This window comes from Symphalangus syndactylus, chromosome 17 (genome assembly GCF_028878055.3).
Source record: "Symphalangus syndactylus isolate Jambi chromosome 17, NHGRI_mSymSyn1-v2.1_pri, whole genome shotgun sequence".
Classification (NCBI taxonomy): Eukaryota; Metazoa; Chordata; class Mammalia; order Primates; family Hylobatidae; genus Symphalangus; species Symphalangus syndactylus.
Window position 1 is genome coordinate 97387128 of NC_072439.2, and position 14587 is coordinate 97401714.

The following is a 14587-nucleotide window of genomic DNA, read 5'->3' on the forward strand; positions in this document are numbered from 1 at the left end:
TTTAGTTGTCATTTCTCTTTAGGCTCGTCTTGGCTGTGACAGTTTCTCAAACTTCTTTTGTTTTTGACGACCTTGTCAATTTTAAGGACTACTAGACCAGTATTTTGTAGGATGTCCCTTTATTGGGATTTGTCGAACATTTTTCTCACTATTTGACTAGAATTCTGGGCTTTCAGAAGGAAGTGCACAGAGGCAAAATGCCATTCCTATCATATTGTATTAAGGATAACATACTCTCAGCATGACTTGCCACTGTGGATGTTGACCTTGATCACCTGGCTGGCTGGCTGGCATAGTGTCAGTCAAATCTCTCCACTGCAAAGCTTCTCTTTTCCTTCTTTTCTATGCTGTACTCTTTGGAAGGAAATCACTGTGAATAGCCCACGATTAGCAAGCGTGTAGTATCTACATAAATTGTTTGAATTCTTCTGCATGAGAGATTTATCTCTTCTCGCCCATTTGTTTCTTTATTCTGTAACTTATTTGTATCAGTGTGGGCTCACAAATATTTATTTTATACTTTGGGTTATAAAACAATACTGATAATATTTTGTTGCTCAAATGGTTCCAACTTTGGCCATTGGGAGCTCCTTCAGTTTCTCCTGTACCCGTTTGACCCATCCTCATTAATTTTTTAAAGCACTTTTTTATGTTCTGGCACTACAAGAGGCTCATCTTGTATATTTGTGTCCTCAGTCCTAGATTCAGGCATTTTTCCAAGGAGGTTTTGTTCCTTTTATTGGAGAATGGCATTAGAAACAAAGCTCTGGGTGCTAGGTTTATGTATACTTACATTCTCATTTATGAACAATTTTTATTCTTTCAACAGTCCTTGAAGTTACTAGTCCTATTTTGTAGATGAACAACTTCCACAGCCTTGCACATGCTCTCCTAGCCCATTCTAGAGCCTGGCTTTAAGTCCAGATTATGGGAGACTGCAAATCCATGCTCCTTTCAATATGCCTAGAAATAATGGCTAAAGTGGAAGAGAAGTGTCTGTTTTTTACTGCAATTAGATGAAAGCTTTTGCATTTAGTTCCATTTTTTTTCCCCTAGAGAAAGTGACAGCTTTTTTCCTGGAATCAACTGGTTGCCAAAGTTCTTTGGTAGTTAAAAGAAAGTGGTGGTGCTTGGGCTGGGTGCAGTGGTTCATGCCTGTAATCCCAGCACGTTGGGAGTCCGAGGCAGGCAGATCACCTGAGGTCAGGAGTTCGAGACCAGCCTGGCCAACATGGTGAAAACCCGTCTCTACTAAAAATACAAAAAATTAGCCGAGTGTGGTGGCATATGCCTGTAATCCCAGCTACTCAGGAGGCTGAGGCAGGAGAATCGCTTGAACACGGGAGATGGAGGTTGCAGTGAGACGAGACTGCACCATTGCACTCCAGTCTGGGCAATAAGAGTGAAACTCCATCTAAAAAAAAAAAAAAGAAAAGAAAGAAAAAGAAGTGGTTGGTGGTGCTTCAGGTGGCCCTCTTTTACCAAAGGCACAACCATGCAGATCTATTCTGGCTCACAGGTCAGAAGAAGGGGAGTCTGTTTGGTGGCACCTTCAGCAGGCTTTAAACAGAACCCGGGACAGTTAGATTTGGGAGAGACAGGGGCTGGTGGAGACGAAAGAAACCAAGGATATCACTGAGATAAAAAATCCTGGAAGAAGAAAGCATCCTGGTGGAAAAAACCTAACACATGGTAGCTAAACTTCCATTTCTAAGGACAGTGCAGGAAGTTTGGTGGGACCTTAATGAGGATTCACTTCTTGGCACCAAGTGACCATAGGTTGCTTTATTTGGATATTTTCTGTAAATTCGAGTAAATTTAAACTCTCTTACATTTCTGGATCCTCTTCTTTGGAAATAATATTAATTCATATCCATGGACTGCATCGGAGAGATTGTGAAGCTCCCGAGGACGAGCAGGACACTTGGGCTCTAGCAGAAATTAAGCGGAACTTAACTACATGATGCTATAGCAACATATATTTTTAATACATTTACTTTTTCTGATTATAACACTAAAGCATGTTTATTGTGGAAAACTGAGTGACAGATACAAGGGAATAAAGCAAGGAATTCTCCCTCAGAGATATTCACTGTCAGGATTTTGTCATATCTCTCTCTCTTTTCTTTTGTGGTTTGTGCGTCCATGGATAATATCGGGCTCATTTTGTATATAAAAATATGCATATCTTGTTTTTCATCTAATATTTAATTATCATTTTCAAATATTAAAAATTCCTGAATATTCTGATATTTAATGGTTGCATAATATTCTATTATATAGACATAATTCATTTTGAACAATGCTGTGATAATTTTTGTGTACATACAATTTGAATAAATCTGAGATGATTCACAAGAGAGTTCTAAAAGTGGGATGAAGTGGTAATAACGAAAGTATCTGTTTTATAGAGTTGAAGATAGGAAAATAAGATGAGTTAACAACAGTGTTTGGTACATGGCAAACATTCATGTTGGGTATGATTATTATATATATAATCTCTTTGATAAATATTAACAAATAACCTTCCAGAAAACTTCTTTTCATTTTTAACATATGTGTGCCATCGAATATTTTAGCAGTAATTGAAAATATTGTTAACCACATTAGGCTTTGTGAGTGACATTTGGGGTAAGAGACAGGGCCTTGACCAAAAGGACTGAAGATATTAGCAACAGACCTTCCAAAAAGTAAGTGAAAGGGGTGAGGAATGTAGAAAGGAATGGTGAGGCAACTGTTACCATTGGATCTAATGGAAGTGTGACCAGGGCTCATGCTCCAATAGTGTGTGTGTGAGTTTGTGTTTGCATATGTGTGTGATGTTTTAGGGATAGAGGGAAAGGGGTGCCAGGCTCTTGTGATGCCTAACATGTTCCAGCGGCTGAGAGGCCCCAGCAAAGAAGGTTCCAGGCTGCGTGCCAAGGAGCAGTCACAGATTCTTGAGGGCAGAATATAGGGCCAGTTGGTCCTGGTACACTGAGTAAGGAGGCAGGCCAGCTGCTGCTTGGGCATATGGAATGTTCCGATCTGGGGAAGGTATAAGCAGGAGACCATCTGTTCTCTCATGGGGCGAAAAAGATCAAAGAACAACCTGGAGATCCAAATTTAAGGATAATTACTGGGGTATTAAATTCAATAAGGGAACATGGAATTTAGGGAGGTAGCAAAGAGAGTAGATTAGGAGAACAAAGGCAGGTACATTACCCCTGGAGAACCATTGTCTAAAATATATCTGAATTATCTAGGGAGAAAGAAAGCCCTTTGGCCTTCTCCTGTCAGTAGCCGCACAGGTTCGTGAGTTGAGGACTTGGGCACTGCATTCTATGTATATAAATTTTACCTCCTGCCTCTCCTGATGCTCATGATAGTTCATGACCTGGCATTAAAGGAGCACTTACCTCTGTGCTGAGCAGAAACAAGCAATATCACAAGAGCAGGACAATAATATCAGTTCCATGAAACAGATGAGTCAACTGAGGCTCAGAGCAGTGGAGTGATTTGTTCACATCACATAGTGAGACAGCAGGAAACAAGAAATGAGTGTGTTTCTCACGACCTGCTTCTAAATACTTAACCGCTTAATAGCGTGTGGTCTGCAAGCCCCCTGGCTGTCAGATGCCAGCAGAGTGCTGGCTGGGGAAGGAGCTCTCTGCAGGGGGACTGAGAGCAGGGACATGAGGAAGGCAGGGACATCTCATGGCTAGACTGGGACCACTGGGTGGAAGTAGGACCTGTCAATCTCAAAAGCTCCTTCTAATGCCAAGATTACCTGGCTCTCATTTTCTCTGAATTGAGCAGCAGAGGTTGCCCCAAGTTAGACAGTGACGTTGCCAGAGGTTGGTTGTGAATCTCTCTCCTTCCAGTGCCCTTTGATGTCCTTTCAAAGGGTCCAGAAATTCAGGGCCCCAATTCTCCGCTCCTATGTCCAGTAGCCTTATATTAAACTACTCCTTCCAAGTTTGAGAACGCCAAAGAAAAAGTACCCCAGAATAACAGTAATTGTTTGCCTAACAGTAAATGATTGCCACACATTGATTCCCTGCTAAGCACTTTATATGCATTATTTCACCCAACTTTATATTGACCCCAGGAGATCTATTAAAGGTTAAATAATTTGTTCTAGATCAGCAGTCCTCAACCCATTTTGTACCAGGAACCAGTTTCATGGAAGACAAATTTTCCATGGACTGTTGGAGTCGGGGGCAGTGGTTTCAGTATGATTCAAACTCATTAACATTTATTGTGCACTGTATTTCTATTATTATTACATTGTAATATATAATGAAGTAATTCTACAACTCAACATAATGTAGAATCAGTGGGAGCCCTGAGCTTGTTTACCTGCAACTAGACAGTGCCATCTGGGAGTGACGGGAAACAGTGACAGATCATCAGGCATTAGAGTCTCACAAGGAACATGCAACCTAGATCCTTCTCATGTGTAGTTCACAATAGGGTTCGTGCTCCTATGAGAATCTAATGTTGCCGCTGCTCTGACAGGTGGTGGAGCTCCGGGTAAGGTGAGTGATGGGGAGTGGCTGTAAATACAGATGGAGCTTTGCTGGCTCACCTGCTGCTCACCTCCTGCAATACCTGTCCAAGGCCTAGGGGTCGGGGATCCCTGTTCTAGATCACACTGATAGTAAGTGACTAAGCAATAATTAGAGCCCAAACTGTCTGACATTATAGCTCATACTCTTTTCTACTTTATTGGAGTTGAAATAAAATAAACTGCACATATCCAAAGTATAAAATATGTCCTGGTGTATCTGTGAAACCAGCACCACAGTCAAGATGACTGCAGCCTTTACTCTTAACTACTAGGCAGCAGTTTCCACCTGTTGATCCTAGTTCTTAACCTGGAATCACTAGATTAGTGTCAATCCCACCTTACATGATAAACAGTCAGATACTTGATGATGACCAACCTGTACTTCCTAAATCTCCTGTTCCTTGAGATAAACATCTTCATAAGTTCCTGCAAATGCGTTTCATAGGACACAGTTGAATTTCTTTTAACAGCTTGCTTACCCTCGTTTAGGGATTTTGCCCAGATCATGAATATTTGCATGATTTTCCAGTCTGCCAAATGCCATGCAGCTTTTGCCACAAGGCGTATAGGCTGGAAGCAGGCCTGTAGGTGGCAGCCACAAGTGCTTCTAGCAAGGCCCAACTAGGCAGGTAGACCAGGGTGGCAAGGCCTGTGGGATAGCCAGGCCTTTTCTAAACGCTCTTGTTCTGATAGGCTGATACTCTTCAAGCAATCCTTCAGTAAACCAGGCATAATCTTTCTTATTCTAAAAATAAGAAAGATGAATATAATGCTGTTTAATTGTGTTTTTCTCCATTTTATCTTTTTTTAGGGAAGAAAAAATTTCTCAAGTACTGTTCAACTTCTAATACTAATTTAGAAGTATTAGAAGGTAACTTTTCTGGCCTCATTTCTCTCATTTGAACAGCAGGGCTTGCCCCAAGTTAGACAGTGAGGTTGCCAGAGGTTGGTTGTAACTCTCTCTCCTTACAGTGCTCTTTGATATTAGCACGTCATACATTGTTCAGATGATAAATAATTGAGAAATAAAATATTTTTCCTAACAAGAAATAGTCTATAAATAATCTTAAAAGAAATGAAATAAGAAAACAACATTTTAGGCATATGTTCTGTGGTTTACAAAGCAAACTTTTTTTTTGAGACAGTCTCAGTCTATTGCCCAGGCTCGAGTGCAGTGACACAATTACACAGTCACAGCTGACTGCAGCCTTGACCTTGCAAGCTCAAGCAATCCTCCCAGCTCAGCCTTCTGAGTAGCCAGGATTACAGGCATGTGCTACCTCACCTGGCTAAAGTGGATGAAATCAGCGTGTGTTGATCATTTACTGTTAGGCAAACAGTGATTGATATTTGTGAGTACTTTGGTTTCTGTGGACTTCTTCACATTGGAAGGAGTAGTTTAATAAAAGGATACTAGGCCTAGGAGTGGAGAATTGGGTCCCTGAGTTTCTGGCTCTCATTTTCTCTCGTTTTGGCAAGTAGACCAGGCTGGTGAGGTCTGTGGGTTAGCCAGGCCTTCTCTGCATTCCCTTGTCTTGATGGGCTGACACTCTTCAAGCAATCCTTCAGTAAACCAGGTATAATCTTTTCTGTTCTCAAACAAGAAAGATTAATGTAAAGCTGTTCAATTGTGTTTTTCCCCATTTCATATTTTTTTGGGAAGAAAAAATTCCCAAGTACTGTTCAACTTCTAGTACTATTTTTTTCCCTAAAAAATGTCTTATAATTTGTCTGACATGAGACTGGGCATGTATACAATCTTATTTGTTCTTCCAACAATACCATATCATGGAGTAATGGGATTAGATCTCATTTCAAAGATGAAAACATTGAAGCTTAGCGTAATTTAGCAACTTGCCAAATTTTTCATGGCTGTCAAATGATAGAGCCATAATATAGCCACTATGATTTTTTAATTTTTATTATTATTTTTGTTTGAGATGGAGTCTCACTCTGTCACCAGGATGGAGTACAGTGGCACCATCTCAGCTCACTGCAACCTCTGTCTTCCGGGTTCAAGTGATTCTCCTGCCTCAGCCTCCCAAGTAGCTGGGACTACAGGTGTCTGCCACCACACCTGGCTAATTTTGTGTATTTTTAGTAGAGATGGGGTTTCATTGTGTTAGCCAGGATAGTCTTGAACTCCTGACCTCATGATCTGCACACCTTGGCCTCCCAAAGTGCTGGGATTACAGGTGTGAGCCACTGCACCTGGCCAACCAGTATGATATATTTGAAATTGGTTTCACTGTATCTAGGGCTTGGGAGGTAAATGGCAAGGAGAACAGGGAACAGTGGCTAAAATCCCTAGTCTATGGACTCTTTTGTTTAAATATCCACCTATATATTACATCACACACACAGATGTTTCCCATTTTTACAAAAATGTCTGATGAATGCATTTAATAATATAATGCATTTAATCATATAATAATAGCGTTCTATAACAACTTGCAGTTAATGTATCGTGGACATCTTGCTATGACAATAGATCTACTTTATTCTTTTATTTTCCTTTTTATTTTTAAAGTAGTATAAGTACAACATAACCCACACTCATCAAAATGTAGTTTTTTTGTTTGTTTCTACCCCAGGGATTCAGGTTTGGTAGGTCTGGGTCAGGACCAGGGTATGTGGGGTCCAGGAGAGCTTCCAGGGTGACTGACACACACCACTGGTGAGTAACTACTGCTATTCTCTGCCATGTACTCTGGGGTCAATGAGATATGAACAAACAGAGCAACCAACAAAGCATGCAGCTAGCCACACCACCAGCAAAGTTCCCTGGTGCCAGAGAACGGCTGGATGAAAGGAGGAGAGGATTGGACCCCATTTCCAGCGAAGGGAGAAGTACAATGATGTTCCCATGGTAGACATAGGTAGTCCGGTTGCGTGTTTCATAAGGGTGTGCAAAAAAGAGGGATGTGAAAAGACAGTGACAGCCCCAAAGACCTCCACTGGGACAGAGATTAGACTGGAAGCTGGGGGGGCTTATTTTAAAGTTACATTTGCATGGTAAGCACAGTGTTATTAAGATTGCTTATTTGAAGTGCTTTGGCAGGGTTGATGGATTGAGGGAGAGCTAAGAAACCTCAGAGATCCCCTCTGATGCCACACTAACTGGGAGAGCACCTGAGTACTAGGAGGTGCATTAGTTCTATCTTATTACCTTCTTTTTTCCATTAGTAAACAACATTTCCCATTAGCAATTTGCTTAGGACATTGGACGACATGTACATACACAAATAAGAGCTCTGAACTTCTTTTGTCATTAATTTCAGTTTCACCCCTCTCTCCAAATATCATTGATTGATCCACTTGAGAATCTCCTCCCTTTTGTGGAGCACCTTCCTTGCTGATGGAAGAGGTAACCAGCATAAATCATCCTAAAGTGGACTTTTGGAAGAATGGCAAGCAGAGAGGCCCAGTGGAGCCCCAGCCTTGCCGCTTTCTTCATCCGCAGCAGGAACCTGTTCTCGATTTTCCCCGGGGGCCTCAGCCCAGTTCCTGGGTCATCCCAGGCCCACAGCAAGGGCACTGAATCCAGCCCAGCGTTGCTCTCTGCAGCTCAGCACCCAGCCACACTCTTGGTTGGTCTGCCCAGAGGCGGTGCCCTGCTTCTGTTAATTGGGCTCTTGCCTCATTCCCAAGCCTGAGGTCCCCTGTGGGTACTACTGTTCCTAAGTTCCTGCCTGGCAGCCTGCCTTGAGCCCCAGATTTTTCCTAGGAGTGGAGAAGCCTTTCCCATGCCAGGCTCCCACTCGGAATTGGAACGCTGCGTCAGGCCCGAGGTTTCTGACTGGAGCTTAGCCACTAGAGGACACACTCTATGGAGCCAGCTTCCTGTCTGGATTTCCAAGTATCACCTGCCCCATGCTGGACTCTAACTGCTTGCTGGGAACATTTCTGCTTCTGTCTTATGGCCTTTCTCTCCTTCCCCCTTGGCCAACTGCTCCCCTGAGCTGTAAGCAGAAATTGCTGTGAGCCTCAATTTCCTGGTAGATGAAATTTCCTTTGCAAGCACCTGCAATATCATCAGCTCCCCAAGCACAGATTTTCACCCCAGTGGGTGGGCCCAGTGCTATGTCCTAAGCCCTCTGGATCATGCTTAAGTAATGGGATATGCTCTACAGTTCAGTGATATGGCCATGGCTTTACACAATTGGTGGGTTCTGGAAAAGTTCTATTTAAATCTATGCTTGGCAAATGAGGTCCTCTTAAATATTCTGGAGATACTGTTTCAAAGTATCCTAGTCTAATCCCTTTACAAAAAGTGAGTGGCAGCCGGGTATGGTGGCTGACACCTGTCATCCCAGCACTTTGGGAGACAGAGGTGGGTGGATGGCTTTTGCTCAGGGTTCAAGACCAGCCTGGGCAACATGTTTTTTGTCTTTACAGAAAACAAAATCAAAAATTAGTTGGGCATGGTGGCTTTTGCCTGTAGTCCCAACTGCTTGAGAGGCTGAGGTGGCAGGATCCCTTGGGCCTACGAGATTGAGGCTGCCGTGAGCCATGATTGCACCTCTGCACTCCAGCCTGGGTGACAGAGCAAGACCCTGTCTCAAAAAAAAAAAAAAAAAAAGTGAGTAGTAATATGGTGTTGTGTGAAGTATATCATATATAAGACTTAAGAGTTTTAGCTTTCGCAGATTGTGACATTACACAGTCATCCAGTAACTTTTTTCTCACCTAAGAAACAATGAAGGTAACTTAGTAATTTCTAAGGCCAAGTCTAATAGTCTCTGCTTGTTAATAATAGCACCCTAATTTGTATTGTTCTGTATATTCAAATTTTTAGGTTAAGAGTTCTCAAAATTAAGTACACTGACATGAAACTTCTGCCTGGGGACCGTCTCTTTGGGATTTTGTTTTTATAGGTTGTCCTTAATGACCTGGAATTGTTATAACAGCTGTCAACTGAGGTAAGCTTCACAGAAGGGGAGCTGCCCTTACCTCCAGAGAGGAGCTTTTAATTTCCTATTTTTGGAAATAACAGAAAGCACAGAGGACTCTTCTGAAAGGGAAACAACAGGCCACCCCAAGGCACTGGGAGGAGAACAGACCTGGTGCTAAACGGGGATATTTGAGAGCAAGTCCTCTGAGAAGCAGAGACAGCATCAGCCTGCTCTTGTCTTCTGTAATTAATGGGGAGTCCTTGGATCTTTGTATAAGACCCTTTAATCTAAGGGTTGCTAAATGTTTTACAAACATTAATTAATTCAATTAGACTTTGCACCACCACCTTGAGGCAGGTAATTCCTCTTTGGGATATCGCATCTTTGCTTGCTACCACAGACTATTTTAGAGCAGATTAGGATAATTAAGGTAAAGCCTTGAGTTTAGATAAAGTTCTATAACTAAAGGTCTCCAGTACTTTACAAATAGCAGATTTGTGTAATGAGGACTGAGGAGGAAGATTGAGCCAGCTTATTGCCAGTGATGACAAGGCAGAGATATTGCACTTGTTTCAGGTTCCTCTCCATGGTAAAGACACATGACCTTGAATAGCTCTTTGTGACCTCTTTATGACTCAGTTCCTACAGCTTTCAAATGGGGGCAATGATATTACTCACCTCCCTACTTCACAGAGATGTTGCAAAAAATAATATTTGTAATATGCTGTGAGTTCTCAGATGAAAGATGGAAATTAACATATAATGAAACATTATTACTGTTTATCATCACACAATCTAAGTGGGCCAGACAAGTGAAGCATCAGCATCCCCGCGGTCCTGGCAGAGAAACCGGTCCTGCCATTATTTCCATTGAACATCTATTCTAGACACTCACAGAGGTTGAGAACTGCTCAGAGCAACAGGCATGCTCCTAAGATAATCAAAAGCAAACTGAGATGCCAGATCAGCAGAGGTAGCTAAGTATTTATCCTTTTTATTTTCCATTCCCATTCTTTTTTGGGAGAGAGTATTTGAGAAAAAATGAGTTCAGGGAGAGAATCAGAGAATGAATGAAGGATCTTTTCCTCTTGGACATTCCTCTCAATTCTAAGGTATCAATATATGTGTATAATTTGTAGCCCCCAGAATGGGCTCTGTGCAAGCCCTCATCTGTGCTATTCCTCTCCGTCTCCTTTGTTAATAATGCTTTCCTTTCCCACCTGTATTTAGCTATGCCAGCATAAAACTCCTATCTTTGGGAGGGTTTCCTGGCCTAACTGCCTGCTTGAACTTGCTCTGTCACTCTTGTGTAATTAGCATATTATATGGAGTTTATATTTTGGTGTTGATCTTGTTTCTTAATGGACTTAACTTTCCTGGGGCATAATTTATTAAATCTCTATTCTTCATCTATTACAGATCTGGGCATACTGAAGTTAATCAAACTCATGTTAAGTGAATGAGTGAATGGAATCCTTCAGGAAAATGTCAAGATGAGAATTCAGACCACACCAAATCCTCATCTGCCATTCTTACTATGCCACATCCGAACCTGTGAGGCACATGCAGTGTAGAATAGAAATACTGAACAGGCACAATTAAGGAAAGAGGGTGAATTCAAGAATAACTTTTCAAACAATGTTCCAAAGAGAAATAGAAGACTAAACTTAGAAGGTTCAAGAAAACTGTCTACATAAATACGGTATTACATAGAAGGACCGAGTCGCTTTGGCACCTGATTCGTATAATATGAGAGCACAGGCTAATCCGGAACAATAGGGATATTTATGGAGTTCAGTTTGCTTTCCATGTTATTGTCACTCTGTGCACTAAGCTCAGACTCAGACCTGGCATTCGGGACCTCCATGCATGGCGTTGGTCCATATTTCCCTGCCACATGTCACTCCCCTCTTCTTCCTTCATGCAGCCCGTGCTGCAGTGGGGCTGATGGGCTTGCTCTGAACATGACCATGTGTTTCTCCCTCTGATGATTCCCTTGCTTGAGATGCTCTTTCCTGTGGCCTTACTCTTTGTCCGAGCCTCAGCATCTCCACCTGTTGAAGCCTTTTTTGTCTCTTTCCAAGGCCTTTCTCAAAATGCTTCCTTCACAAAGAGGCTTTTCTGGTCATATAAATGCAAACCTCTTTGCAGAGCACTTTGAATGTGCCAAATAAATGTGTAGAAGAGGCATTAGTCCAGTAACTAGGATCATGGATTGGGAGAGCTGCATTGCCTGGGTCCGAATACTCATTCTGTCACTTACTAATGGTTTGAATGTAGGCAAATTACTTAATGTCTGCGCCTGTGTTTCCTTGTCCGTCAAATAAGAATGACCAGAATGGTATCAACCACAGAGGCTTTTGTCAGGATCGTGTGCAACAGTGAGTGTCAACTGTGTAGAATTGTGCCTCATATCTGGAAGTGTTCTGTAAATGCTCTCTTTGCTTTCCCACACAACCTAGCCCTGTTTCTGGATATGGTTATGTTTGTAGACCCAAAGCACTAAGTGAGGGTGAGTGCTGTCCATAAGCAGTGTTGCCATAGATAAAATCTAGATGTTTACCACTAGAACTCCCAAGGAACCTGAGGAAACTCTCTCACTACTGGAGTCCTCAGCTCTACTGAACCAGGTTTGTGGAAAATAATTTTCCATGGACACCTGATTTTTATAAAAGCCTTTTTATGCTTATTCTATAAACCCACTATTCTACTTACATATGTATATTAAAAATATATACATGAACATATGCACCAAATGACATATGTAAAATTTATTTGTATATCAGTCTTTCTTGTATAAACAAAAACCGGAAACAATCCAAAAGTCCATCAATAGAAAAATGTAAAAATAAACCATGTTGTATTCGTATGATGGCAACAGAATTTAAGATTTAAAAAAAATAGTTGGAGCTCATGGATATACTGTGAAGTAAAAAAGCTAGATACAAAAGAAAAAAGCTGGATACAGAAGAAAACATACTATATGGCTTTGTAAAATATTCCAAAACAAGAAAACAGAACTGTGGTGTTCAAAGTCTGCGTGTTAGTTACTCTTCATGGGGAAGGTAGAGGTGATAATTGGAAAGGGTCTAATGGGGGTTTTCAGTGTTCTTGTAATATCCTGCTTCTTGATCAGGGTGATGGCTACAAATATGTTCTCTTTGTGGTAATATATTGAGTTACATATGTAGTTTTGTGCACTTTTGTGTGTGTATCATATTTTACTTAAAATGTCAAAAGTAAAAAAAAAAAAAATCAAATTGATTCCAAAGGAATTTATGCCAATTTTTGTAAATTAAGGTAAAATGAAATGGAAAATAGTAGTAAAATAAATATGGATGGGATATAAAGAAATAAAATTCCCATTATTTGCAGTTTTTATGATTTGCTACATAGAAACCTAAAATAATATATGGGAAAATTACTAGAGATGAGAACATTCAACAAAGTTGCTAACAAAATTAAAATTCTGTTTAAATCTTTTATCTGTGACTCTAATGACATGTTACAGTATGCCTACTAGGTAACAAGTTTATAATGCATTCTTAATATCGGGGTCTTGACTTTTGCATTTGTTTTTGGTTTTGTTTTGTTTTGACTGATTTATCTCAGCTGACATCAGTGTAGAATACATAATATGCACTCAAAGATATATTGAAGGAATAAACCATATTATCAACCAAAAAAAATAAAATAAAAGCTTTTAATGTTCTTAGGGATTTACATATTTTTCGGTTCAAGTTTAGCTTAAATATTGTAGCAGCATGACCTGATTTATTTGATGGGATAAGTTTGTGTACAGTTTCTCCTCTAGCTCTGAATCAGTTACACACTCATCTCAACCCCGCAATGTGCATGAGTTGCCAAGTGTATTCGGGAACCCAGCCAACAGGAAACAGTGCAGACATTGCCAGTGATAAACAGGAGAATGAATTGCTTCTCTCTCACCTGCCCAAGAGCACTGATATAGTTTTGCCACGTCACATGCTAACACTCCTTAACCTCTGTCAGTTGAGATGAGATTTGGAATATGCTTGTTTTAGATTTTTTTCTGTACTAAATATGTAATTACTGCCTAGTAAGGCTGTTAAATGTTCAGTTAGGTTTTTTTGAGGTAGAATTTTTTATTGAGGTATGATTTTTCAATTTATTATATCTCTTCATTGAGATACAATTCACATTTCATAAAATTCACCCTTTTAAAGTATACAGTTCAGTGAGGTTTAGTATATTCACAAATTTATGAAGCCATCAGTAGTTCTAGAACATTTTTGTTACCACCACCACTGCCCCCCCCCCCCCCCCCCCCCCCCCCCCGGCAAATAAACCCTTTACTCCTTATATTTTGGCCTTGTGATAAAATGTTAATTTTATTTTCATTTATTTGGTTAAATTATGCTAGCAAATTTTTGAAACCAAGAGAACTACACACACACACACACACACACACACACACACACACACATATATTTTGTAATTACTATTACAATGAGTTTACTTAGCTTACTTTTTATGTTTATCCTATACTTTACTATTTGCTCAAGGTTTTACACATACAACATACTCACATACATACACACACACGCACACATTGATCTTGGTCACATTAGGGTTATTTGGGTCAGGTTGGAGATATCATTGCCAGTGTAGCTTGAGGGAGAGACAGTGGACATGGTGAAGGTAAAGATAACTATCTTTTGTTCAACACCTATTATTTCCCAGACACTCTTTCTTAAAAATCTGTTTTAGGACGTAGGTTCTATTATCATCATCTTTATGTTACATGTGAGGAAGTAGAGGCTAATGGAGTTTGTATAACTTGTTGTATCCCAAGGTAGCACGACAACCACCTATACAGTCCAAATTTGAACTCAGGCTTCCAAATTTAGTGTATATGCCCTTAGCCACTTGTCCTAACACCTACTGTTCAATTGCACATTTAGTTTAATAATCCTAACAGCACTTGATCAGTGCCGTACAATGTACTTTCACAATGATCTCATTCCATTCTCTCAAAAGTCCTGTCGGGTGGTGCCAGATGAGATGAGCCGGTTCCTACAGTTAAATGATCACACAGCAAGGCCAGTGCAAACAAGCAGCTGGAATACAGGTATTTTGCCAGAGCTAGGGTAGGGGTGTG

At 40.7% G+C, this 14587-nt stretch overlaps 1 protein-coding gene and 1 long non-coding RNA gene across 2 annotated transcripts in view; both read left to right on the top strand.

Annotated features, from left to right (window-relative positions):
* LOC134732858 (probable cation-transporting ATPase 13A4) overlaps positions 1-14587 on the top strand; it is a 113002-nt gene that overhangs the window by 36510 nt on the left and 61905 nt on the right. The window lies entirely within an intron of this gene.
* LOC134733254 (uncharacterized) lies at positions 9351-12770 on the top strand. The gene is made up of 2 exons (XR_010116760.1): positions 9351-10559; positions 10867-12770. It is a non-coding gene; the product is annotated as an uncharacterized lncRNA (long non-coding RNA).